General features: G+C 42.5%; 1 protein-coding gene across 50 annotated transcripts in view; it reads left to right on the forward strand.

The window, feature by feature from the left end:
• The window catches only part of LOC144298368 (uncharacterized), a 234,434-nt gene that overhangs the window by 74,319 nt on the left and 147,298 nt on the right, over positions 1 to 12,817 (forward strand). Inside the window, exon 4 of one of the 50 annotated variants that reach the window (XR_013365326.1) lies at positions 3,480 to 3,537. The exons of the other annotated variants lie outside the window; for them this stretch is intronic. The gene's annotated coding sequence lies outside the window, so the exon portion shown is untranslated. The remainder of the gene's footprint in view (positions 1 to 3,479; positions 3,538 to 12,817) is intronic. 50 annotated transcript variants of the gene reach the window in all.

A 12,817-nucleotide genomic window follows, 5' to 3' on the forward strand; every position in this document is an offset into this window, starting at 1 on the left:
TGAGCATCCTTGTATCTGAATCCTTATCTCAGTGTCTGCTTCTGGTGGAGTCCAACCCAAAGGGGGCCTGAGGAGTTGAAATCTATGATGGGTTACTGGTCAACAGGAGGCAGAGGCCACTCAGTGATATTCCCACTGGGCACCAGGCAGCCTGTAAGGGTTTGGCTGGAGTTGGTAACCCAGAGACTTGGAGGTGGGGTGAATCAGCTATGGCTGGTATGGTGTGTCTGGTGCAGAAGCCAGAGCAGTGCCTGTGAGGGGACAGAGCGTCACCATTGGGGGGGTGACCTGAGACTCTGAGAAAGTGCTATCAGGTGCCTAGGCTTTGTCTAGAGAGTGTTCGTCCCCAGGGATGTTGTAGAGTACCCCTGGCCAGGGCTGTGGGAGGAAGGTGCAGACCCATGTGCTTAGTGTCCTACGAGTCATCCCTGGGCGCAAGACTGGTGTAATCCGTGGGACCCTGTGCAAATGAAAATGCAGGGCCCTGGTGGGAAGATTGCTGAGACTTTCAAGACAGTGACAGAGGAACATAAGAAGCAAGGGGGGTGGGGGGGGTGGCCCTCTGAGGGTCAGGCCTCAGGCCTGTGAGGCTGGCCCTGCCTGGAAGCCTTAGGGACCCTTGAGACCCACATCTGTGTCTCTGTGGCCTGTTTCAGAAACATCCCTTACTCTGTGCTTTCCCCGCAAGACCCTCCTCTCTGGTGCCTCTGCCCTGGGCATTTTGCCTCCTGGTCATACTGTGCCCAGACTGATTGTTGTAAAACACAGCTATGATCACTTTCCCACTCTCCTCAGAGGTCTTTAATAGCACCCCTGACTGTGGTGTGGTTTTTAAACTGTGATCAGTAGGACCCCTCAGGGGGGACCCACTGGGGGTGAGAGATGTGCTTGCTGCATCTCATTCCCATATCAAACACAGCAGACCCATTTTTATCTGTTTTGCATATATATTGGGCTTCCATAGACGCTTCCCTTTGAGGACATGTTTTTACTCCTAAAATATACTGCTGGCAACTGCTGGCCTCAGAATTAAATCCAAACTTCTCAGCTCTGTATTTAATATCTATAATGCTCTAGCTCAGAGGTTGGCAAACTTTGATCCATTAGCCAAATTCGAGCAACTGCTAAGAAGAGCTTTTACATTTTTAAATGGTTACATTTTAAATGGTTATGTAGGTACCTACATAATATCTTTAGTGTGAGGCCTCTTGGTCCCTGAAAGTTAAATATTTACTACCTGGTCCTTTAAGAAAAAGTTTACTGATCCCTGATCTAGCTGCAATGTTTCTTTCCATGCTTGCTTCCCAGCATTGAGCACACTTACCACAGAGTCTGGCTCAGGACGTGGCTCACAGGGAAGCTATATTTTATCAGATATAAAGGCATGCTCAGTTTGTTGTGCTGACATCATTATTCATATTAGTTGAGCCCTTTTCACCCGCCTAAATGTCTTTTTTGGGGCAGTAAATTATATGGTCATCATATATAAAACTGACAAGTGAATTGAATGGAAGATAAAAACCACCGGCAAATTTTGTGATGAGTTATATTATCTTTGATACTCAGGGCATCTCCTAAAGAGGTTCCAAGTTCTGGCTGTTTGAGCTAATACCCAGAAATGACAAGCATTATAAAAAAGAATGTCCTTAAAAATAATTACTAGCTTCTGCTATGTATGTGATGGGTTTCTAGAACTAATGGCATCTTTGCTTGCCTAATTTTCTTAAAAGGATTTAGCCAATCTATCTGATTTTTAAAAGCAGCATGAGGTATGTTAACAGAAACCCATGTTGGGACACAAATGCAATCTCATGCTATGTATTGGATATTTTGTTTAGAGAAAGGCTATATTTAGGGGATGGAGGAAGGAGTTGTCCTTTCATCAGATGTTCTAGGAAATGAACCATATTGCTAGCTTTTATGCCTGGAGCCCAGCATGGGTGTTTATCTATAATGGGTCCAACTTTTAGAAGATGCCGACTCCAAATGACCTGAATATTATCCAAATAAGTGCTTTTAAATTCCCAGTAATAACTAACCGACCATGAAGAATAACTCAATTTTGGATGAATCTAATTTTATTTATAAACAAGTGCCTACAGAAATCCTGACGTTTAACATGATTTACAAAGTTGAGATACAGAAGCATACGTCCCAACGGTCTCCCTCCCGTCCTGTGTTGTGTAAAATTCATTCAGTCCAGAAGCATATTTAGGCAGTGTGTATGTTTCCAGACTCTGAGCTAGGCGCTGGGGAGAGTGCGTAGGAGAATGCAGCCCATTCTCTGTCTTCCAGGCACCTACCACACAGATTTAGTCTGTGCCCTCGGTGATAGGATGGGCAGTGGCATGCTCATTGGGCTGGGGCTCCGAAATCTGGAACAGGCTTACTGTTTATTGTGATAAATGCTTGAGGAAAAATGAAGCAGAGTAAAGGAAGGGAGAATGACGGAAATGGTGTTTTTATATTTATAGTGGTCTGGAAGGGCCTCTCGGGGGAATGAAGTCTGAGCAGATACCTGTAGGAAGTGAGTCCATAAGTATTAACAATACTTCTCACTCTTTATTCTTGATTTGTTGTGTCAATGTATTTGCTATAAGGTCCCGGAACTCCCTCAAGGAGCCTCAGATCTCCCCACATTAAAGGAGACCAGATTTTTCTCAAGCCCCAAAGGAAACAATATCAAGAACTGCATGAGAAGCTTCAACTCCTGTTAAATCTTTTGGTTTCCTTATGCTCTGTTTACCAACAGGACCCTCTAAGTGAGGAAGAGGGGCTGGAAATTGAGCCTTTTAGGGACAGGTGTAGTGAAACAGTATGAATAGACTGGAATGTAAAGAGCAACCTGTCAGCATTCCTATAGAAATTTGGTGGCTGCTATTTCTGGCCTCTCACGTTTGAGTGTTTGTCTTGTGCCAGGCCCTGGGTTATGACCCACTCACAACGGGAGGTGGGAAGAGATAGGATAGCAGAGCCCAGTAGGGCTGAGAAGACAGAGATGGAAAAAGCAGGCCCCTGGACTGTAAGCTTCAGGAGGGCAGAGACTGTCTCTTGCTCGTTACTGTTTCCTCGGGCCGAGCACAGTGCTTGGACTATTATCAGTGCACAGTCAGTGTTGGCTGAGTGAATGGGCGAACAAATGGATAGTGTCAGCAGGAAACTAGTATCCCACCTGTCTGGAGGCTGGAGTCTGGTCTTCCTTCCCTGATGGGGATATCAGGGTGGGGGAGGCTGGGCGTCACAGGTGAGGAGCAAGGAAGCGAGTGTGAGATAAAGGTATGTTGGGATCTTGAGTCAAGACAAGGTGACCAGTACGCAGTGTTTTTTTCCTGGGACCTAGAAGGCTCTGTTTTCCAATCTCCCTTGGGTTTAGGTCAGGACCACATGACAGTTCTGACCAATGGACTCGTAGGAGTGACCTCTGGGCTGAGGCACTTAAGAGCACAGAGGCCTCTCCAGGTCTCCCTTCTCCTTTGCAGCGACAGTGGATGCCACATGTCAAGACGGCAGAGCCTCAAGACGTAACAGCCTGGATCTGTGAGTCACTGTGTAGAGTCAGCACCCGACTTTTTGTGAGGGACAGATAAATCCTTGTTATATTAAGCCACTGTGATTTGGGGTTTATACGTTACTGTAGCATATTTTATTTCTGACTAACGTGGGACCAGATGGCCTGGGGCCTTGAATGTCAGGTTAAGGGCTTTCTGCTCTTAAAGCACAATAAATCCCATGCCTGCTGCCTCCCACATACTCATGCAATTTAGATCTGTGGGTGCAGGGAAGACAGCTCACTTCTGCACGTGGTACAGGTGATTCAAAGCCAAGAGGGCCTGGTTTCTATGTCCTTTCCAAAGATGAGAACCAGGCAGATTCCTGCAGAGAAAAGCCTTCTCTTCTCCGCCCCCCAGGGCCCCCCAACCCAGTAGTCTTCGTGGCAATGCAGGAACATGAGCTGAGCACCAGTCGTCATCCCAGCAAGAAGGCCTGATCAGAGAGACTAAAATATCAGGCCGGGCTGGATGTGAAATTTATTGTGGGATATTGAAAGTAGCTCAAACAGCAGAGACCATGTGATTGCTGATAAAGAGGCATGCCTTACATATTAAGATGCTGAGGATGGAGGCAAAAAAATAGTGGTTTCAATTTAATCTCCAAATAATTTTTTTTTTTTTTAAGTAGGAGCACACTTTGCATGAAGCTATTCCTTACTTTGCTTTATTTATTTGCTTTTACTGTGTAATATATCATGGGCCTCCTTGCACCTCATTCTCTTTAATGGAGGCTTCTTTTCTTCTACACTGATGCCCCTCCCAAGGCATTCCCCTATTGATGGGCTCTTTGGTTTGCCTCTGGCTTTCCAGTATTTGCAAGTACGGCCCAGTGAACATCTTGTATACATCCTCTTGAACATGTCCAAGTGTGTCTGTGGTGAAATGTCTGGGTCAGAGGGCATAAGCCTTTTTCATTTAATGTGTCCTGCCAAAGTGCCACCCTAAAGGGTTGTGATAATTTACACTCTAGAGAATGGTGATTTTTAATGGACTGCTTCCCCGAGAAACTCAGCCCCTGCCACATTGTGGGTATGAGGTGGGACCTCCAGACCTTTGGAGCATGTGTTTGACCCCGGTCTTCACCAGAGTCCGGTCCAACCCGCAGGTGCTCCCACTCCGCAAAGCTCACATTTAAGCCCTGAAAAATGGGAGGACTTAATCCAGTCTCTATCAGATCTAAATCAGAACATTTTTCCCCTTTTGCCATTTTAAATTACCTCTCAGCTCAGCCCCAGACTGAGTAATTCAGAGTTAATGAGATATGAAAGTCATGGTCCGTGGCATGATTGCGGGTACCTAGCCAGAGGCAAGCAAGATTTATTCTCTTGGAACCCAACTGGGCTGAAAAGGGTGATAAATCAGCATGGCTAGTGCTAGCTCCCCTTCTGCTGCAAGATTCATTCCAGTTTATCAGAATAATCATCTTAGGCCTTGAGACTGGAGATAAACAGCCAAATCCAGAGCCCCACTATGTGGTAAGAAGGAGAGATGTTTTTCTGTAATCTTCCTAGACATGCTTGGACAGGAGTGGGTGGGGGACTTGTTACCTTCTAGTCCAGTGAAAAACATCAATCGCCCAAATACAAGCTGGGATTTTGTGCTCAGGAACACCGCTGGCCTGAGGCTTATGGTTGGTCTGGGGATTTTGTGTGAAAGATTTGGCATCAGATGCTGATTTATGTTGTTCTATCTACCGAAGCCAGGCACACCTTTCTCCCTGGCTTGGTTATCCCTCTGCCCACCATTCTGGCTCTTGGATCCTCTTGGGTTGTTTCTCTGCTGGTGTCTGGGTTGTTTCAGGCTGGTTTTATGGTCGTGTGCTAGATTTTCTCTTAACTGACCCTATCGGTGACTACAACATGATGTAGGGCAAAAGTCATAAATAGATCAATATCAGTGAACCCTTAAAGGGGCCACAGAGTACGTGCATATGCACAGAATCACCTTGAGTGATAACCCAAAAGTCAAGTGCTAGCTTTGACTGGGCGTTCACTCAGCTTATACCAAGCTGCTTTACAAGTATTACCCCATTTTATCTCCCAAACCGTGGATGAGGTTGGCACTACTGTTATATCCATTTTACAAATGAGGAAACAGCTCGGACAGGTTATTAATGACTTGCCCAAGATCACAGAACTCGTAAGTAACAGTGCCAACAGAACTCATGTTTGGTGTTTTCAGGCACACAAACATCCATTTACACAAATACATTTGCATACTGATACATAAACATTCGGATACAGAGACACACACACATGCACACATAGTCGAGAATGTTCAGCAAAGAATGAGTCTGAGGCTTATGATTAGGAGAACCTGGGTCCCTAGCCACCTGCTTCTTGAAGCCTGCTCATATTGCTTACTGTAGAAATTTAAATAGAAATGAAGATTGCTAGGATTGTTTGTAATTTAGGGTGTTGCCTGTGGAAGGCAGGAGGGTGGTATGCTCTGAGGCCGCCCAGAGTGAGGTTAGTTCGGGGTTTGGACTTTGGCCATGAAGGATGGGGTCCCTGTTTGCTTTAGTGCGAGGAGTCGGGCCATCTTTTGGGTAGACTCACATCAGCTGAGGTTAGAATACTGATACTCGTAAAAACTGCCATTACAGGAGTTTTCTCTTTGGGGCCAGATTCCCATGGGAATGTACTTGAAGAATCTTCTTTCAGACCAGGGAAGTCAGTCGTGTGATGTTTAAGGGCATCAGGCTAAGACATGTTATAGTACATCTTATGGTAGGGCTGGTCTGGTCATTGAGACCAGAAGTCCTTGCAATCCGCTGGCCACAGACTCTTTTCCTTGGATGGGGCTGGGACAGACTCTATCACCACTGCTCCCAAAGGGCAATTTGATCTGTCCTCCAGTGGTTGACCAGTCGTCTTCCTGCTCTGTACCTGCTTTAGGGACCTTAACACATCTAACCAGATTACAGCCCTGACCCTTAGGCTGGGACCTTCTTGTTTTTCTCCTGTGCTTCTTCTCAGTTCTTTAATCCAGTTCCTTTCAATTTTCTAGATTGGATTCATGTAAGGAAGTCTTCTTGAGGGATGCTTTGTTCTAGTCTCCAAGTACTGAAGACAGTCATTGCAGGAGATGCCAATGATATTTCACAGATACCCCACCACCCAGCCCTGGAGGTAACCTGCCGACACTTCCATGTGCACCAAGGGCTTCTAGTAACATCTCTGCCTGAAGGTGTTCTCTGGTCAAGGGAATATGTTCAGTCTTTAAACAGGGCAGGCTGACAGTGGTCTCAATCAGTGAAATCCTAGAGATAGCAGTTTCCTTGTTCCTTGATGGGGCAGCTTTGAGGTGTGCCCCACACCGTCTCCCAGAGGGGCCCCAGTGGGACTGAGCTATTGTTGCCCACAATGGTAACCTGTATCCTTTATTGGTTCTTTCTCTTCCCTCTTTCACTTCTCTGGTGCTTCCTGAGATCACTTCCCAAATAAACTGCTTGCATCCAAATCCTTATCTCAGGCTCGGCTTTTAAGGGAACCCAGGATAAAGAGCTATATTCAGTCTTTATTTAGGAAGAGTTTCCATTGATCCTTTTCTCTTCACATGACCCAGCCTTACCTCCTCCTTATCTGAGCCTCATTGGACCTGCTGGAAGCACTTAATCCCAGAGATAGGAGCACAGCATCGAAGTCAGACAAATATGAGGTTGAATCCTGGCTAGATCACTTATTGACTATGTGACCTTGGGCAAATTACTCTCTGAACCTCATTCATCCTTTAAACAATGCAGATAATGATATACAACTTTCAGAATTGTCAGGGAGAATCAATGAGATTATGTAGACAAAGGGCTTAATGCAGTGCTTGGCAATTAGTAGGTGCTCAATAATATCAGACAGGCTTTCATTTCCCTCTGAGCAGTGGCTGGTTCCCTTCAGTTATGGTGCAAGCAGATCTCACTCACAGCTAATGTGTGGTCATGGCCTGTGTGGACAGATTAGAGCCCTGAGTGGGAGTCTGAGAATTCAGGAGGGGCACTAGTGATAGGGTAAGCCACCAAGCACATTGGCAGATGCTGCCTCTGTCTTCCTTCGATCCTCTACTTGGGGCAAGTCATGGTTTCCCAAAGAGAACCTTACATTTTCCTGGCTCTGCACTTATCCAGTTCTATCCACCTGGAGTGCTTTATTTCTGCACCCCACCTTTCATTGAAATTCTATTCAAGCTCTTATATTGGGGTATAACTCAAGATGGATATCAGTTTTTTCAAAACCCACATATCTGGAACTTACCCCTTGCAGCCTGCCTACCCAGGACACAGTGCAGCCCAGAGAGACTCTGGAGCTAATTAAGACACTGCAGGAGCCCCAGCTTGGACAGACTGCTTCAACTGTATATGTCTATAATATGCACAGGTGTATGCTTCAACTGTAACCCAAGGGTAGGGCTATCTATGGAGACTGAACCTAAGTCACGAAATGCAAACTGGGAGCTCATGAGCCTCAAGCCTAGAAAACAGAACAGGGCCTGCTGTTCTGCAGACCAGTAGATCTGCTGTGAGGCACGGGCATGTAGATTCTGAAGAAGCTCCTTACTTACGATGATATATACCTCTAGGAAAGTAGCACTGGTGTCATCCATCTTGGGCTGGTGTCGTCCAGCCCAAGGGATGGACTCGAACAGACTTGACTGCCTGTGTGCCATTGGGTAATCTACTTAACTTCTCTGAGCCTCAGTTTTCTCCTCTGTAAAAGGATGGCAATAATAACACCTATCCCATATGGTTCCTATAAGGAGGACATGAGATAATAGAGATGGTGCTTAGGAAAAATTAGATCTACGTTAAGCCATCCCCAATTCCCAGCCAGGAGTAATCACATCTGGCTGGCTGTCCTGTCACTGCACTTAGGACAGCAGTCCTCCCACAATAGAGAAGATAGTTGCTCCCTACCCCTACTCAGCTGTGAGCAGCTGAACACTGGGGGCAAGCAGGGATTGTGTATTATCTGCCGTGTGCTCCCACAGCACCTGGTGTGGTGTCTTGCATGGAGCTTGTGCCCAATAAATTTGTGTTGAATTGAATATAAAACCATAAGAAACTAATGCATGTGGTTATGTTAGGTACCTGCATAATGTGTTTTTGAACAGGCTTTTGATTAGTCTTAGTGTCCGGGAAACAGTTTCCTACTGACAGTGCATTTGGAAATTGCCAGGAGGGCAATAAATATGCACATAAAATTCTGCTTTTCTCAGACCTGGACAGAATCTTTGTTTCCTGGGGCTTCTGGTTGCCAGGTACCCACAGGAACTGGTGCTGTCTCCAGGCTGCATTCTTGCTCTGGACTTGTCAGGGACCCTCCTGGCTTCATTTGTAAGCCCAAGAGCTATAACTTAGTCCTCCAGAGAGCACAGGGGTGGGGGGTCCTTTTCTGTTTTCTAGACTTGAGGCTCATGAGCTCTCAGTTTGCATTTTGTGACTTAGGCTTAGTGTCCAGGGATAAACCTACCCCTGGCTCACAGTTGCAGCTGTCCCTCTAGGCTGGGGCTCCTGCAGTGCCTTAATTAACTCCAAAGACAATCTGGGCTGCACTGTCTCCTGGGGAGCCAGACTGCCAGTAGAATACTCCCTCTAAGAACACAGACGTCCCTCTAAGCAGTCCTGCAGGGTAGGGGTCTGGAGGCACAAGGCAGCCCACCCAGGGATCTTTCTAGGAGATGAGTCCTGTTATAGGGCTGAGGATGTGTCCTGCCACGCGAGGCTTGAACTGCAGGGGGTCCACCTCCAACCTCCCAACAGCCTTTAATTTCTCCTTTCTTCTTTTTAAAAAGCATATAATGCTGATTAACATATGGGCATATACATCATATACATATGCATATATGACCACAGGCATATGCGCATGATATACATAGGCATATTTGTATCCTATATATTGTATGTACAATTATATAGATAAATATATATAGTATTGGTGTGTATGTATATATATGTGTGTGTATATATATACACACACATATATAAATAGGTTATAAATAATATACATGGTATACACATACTCTAATATACACAGGTATGTAATACATAGGTTTATATAATACACATATATGAGGTAGATAGGTCGATATAATATAAATGATATAAATGTATAAATATACACTTGTATATATATAAAATATATTGAGTATATATAATACAGGTATATATATACAGTACACCTGAGTATATTAGTATACATTAAATAGATACATCTCTATATATTACTTAGGTATGTATATAATATACATGGATATACATTTATATACATAGGTATATGTAACATAGATCTATAAACCCTAATATACATAGATGTGTGAGACACATAGATGTATGTAAAATATGCATATATATTACATAAACAGGTTTATGTATATATGCCTAAATATAAATAAACATATACATATACATTTATATAATATACATTGGTATATATAATGTATATGTCTATAATATGCACAGGTGTATTTATTACATGAATATATATATATATATATATAATATATGTAACATATATTTGAAAGCAGAATCATATTGGCTTCTGGACATTTACTCTCTTCTCCATAAACCAGAGTGTTTTGTTTGTTTGTTTGTTTTTTTGAAAACACCAGACTGATCATGTCCCTCATATGCCTAAATTTCTTCATTGCCTTCCCCCATCGTATTTGGATAAAGATGAAAATTCTTAGTCTTTTCTGTCATGGTCTGCCTGTGTATGCGTACTTCTACCCTCTCTGAGAACACTGCTTACCTTCACTCTTCATCCTTCCCCTGTGCCCGGATATCTCTCCCTCATCCCTCAGGAGGTTTTCACATAAAATTAGGTCCCCTGTCGATACCCCTAAGTAGCCTGCACTTTTCTGCCAGAACACTCAGGCTTTTTTTTTTTTTTTTTGTATCTTTCCCTGCTGCTAGATAGTAAGCCGTGTGAGAATAGACCCTGACTAGCTTGAGTCTTCAACTCCCCTCTGTGTCAGGCCATAAGAGGTCCCTTTATAAATATTTGTGAAGTAGAAGATTAAAATTCTATGTTTTCTTTTAAATAAATCACTTAACAGTATATGGTGAGCATCCTCTCATGTCAAGAAAGGTAGATTTATATTATCATTTTTAACAGCATGATGATACTCCATTGTATGGAGGTACCCTAATTTAACCTGTATTTTGCTGGACAAAATGTTGCTTCCCAGTATATTATAAACAGTATTGTAACTGATATTTACATGCAAACATGTAACTAATTTGTTCAACAAAAAAGGTTGTACCATTTTATACATTCATTAGCAACGCTTTATTTCTCTTACATACCCACCTCAATACCAAGTATTATTATTATTTTTTTTATCACTTGTAGTCCTAGTTTAAAGCTGCCTTTTTCTGATAACCAGGGATATTTGTTCATTTATTTTTCATTCCACAGGTCCTTATTGAGATCCACCTCCATGTTATTAGCAAAATGAACATATGCTAGCATCAGTACCACATTGTAACTTGACAATACATTTAAAATATGGTAGGGCAAATCCCTTCTCACTTTTTTCTTTAAAACATCTTCCTGGTTATTATTATACATTTATTGTGCTAGATAAATATTAGAGTTATTTTGTCAATTACCTTTAAAAAATCTTATTTTGTTATTTAGAGTACATGAAATTTATAAATTTGGAGAGAAATCTTTACTGTATTGGGTCTTCTCACTAAAAAGCATAACATGGGTTTCCGTTCAAGTTCAGCTAAGATTATGATCTCGGGAATGTGGGATTGAGCTGTGTCAGCTCTGCAATCAGGGTGGAGCCTGTTTAGGATTCTTTCTTTCCCCCTCTCTCTGCCCCTTCCAGCACTGGTGTGTTCTCTCCTTCTCTCTAAAAGGAAAACAAACCTCTCAAACATGACCACCCAAAGATAAAAACTATTAACATTTGTCCAAATACCTTATCAGATCTTTGGAGGCATACATATTGACATAAATATATATTTATGAGGTGCACATGCTGTTTTATAAACTAAAATAACTCAATAACATATTGTGAACATCTTTCCATTTTAATAAAATGATTCTGCATCATTTTATAAATGGCTATAATATTCCACTGTATGGATGGTATCATTTAACTAGTTCCTCATTGATAGACACTTAGGTTGTTTGCAAATTTTAATAATCAAAACAATCAAGAATGAACATTTTTGTGCAAATATCTTCATATCTTGTTATTTCCTGAATTTGGAAAGTTTGGGTCATAATGTACATATATTTTTAGATAAATTACCAAACTAAACTTCAGAAAGTTTGTATCAGATTGTCTTCTGTCTCCAGCATATAAGAATACTCATGTAAATCCAAAAGGAAATTAGGAAAATAATTCCATTTGCAGTAGCATCCAAAAGAATAAAAAATACATAGCAATAAATTTAACTGAGGAGGTGAAATACTTGTTTGTACACTGAAAGATACAAAATATTGTTGAAAGACGTTTAATGCAATCCCTATCAAAATACCATGGACTTTCTTCAGAGAGTTGGAACAAATTATTTTAAGATTTGTGTGGAATCAGAAAAGACCCCGAATAGCCAGGGGAATATTAAAAAAAAGAAAACCATAGCTGGGGGCATCACAATGCTAGATTTCAGGTTGTACTACAAAGCTGTGGTCATCAAGACAGTGTGGTACTGGCACAAAAACAGACACATAGATCAATGGAACAGAATAGAGAATCCAAAAGTGGACCCTCAACTTTATGGTCAACTAATATTCGACAAAGGAGGAAAGACTATCCACTGGAAAAAAGTCTCTTTAATAAATGGTGCTGGGAAAATTGGACATCCACATGCAGAAGAATGAAACTAGACCACTCTCTTGCACCATACACAAAGATAAACTCAAAATGGATGAAAGATCTAAATGTGAGACAAGATTCCATCAAAATCCTAGAGGAGAACACAGGCAACACCCTTTTTGAACTCGGCCACAGTAACTTCTTGCAAGATACATCCACGAAGGCAAGAGAAACAAAAGCAAAAATGAACTATTGGGACTTCATCAAGATAAGAAGCTTTTGCACAGCAAAGCATACAGTCAACAAAACTCAAAGACAACCTACAGAATGGGAGAAGATAGTTGCAAATGACGTATCAGATAAAGGGCTAGTTTCCAAGATCTATAAAGAACTTATTAAACTCAACACCAAAGAAACAAACAATCCAATCACGAAATGGGCAAAAGACATGAAGAGAAATCTCACAGAGGAAGACATAGACATGACCAACAAGCACATGAGAA

Source organism: Canis aureus, chromosome 26 (assembly GCF_053574225.1).
Source record: "Canis aureus isolate CA01 chromosome 26, VMU_Caureus_v.1.0, whole genome shotgun sequence".
NCBI classification, from domain to species: Eukaryota; Metazoa; Chordata; class Mammalia; order Carnivora; family Canidae; genus Canis; species Canis aureus.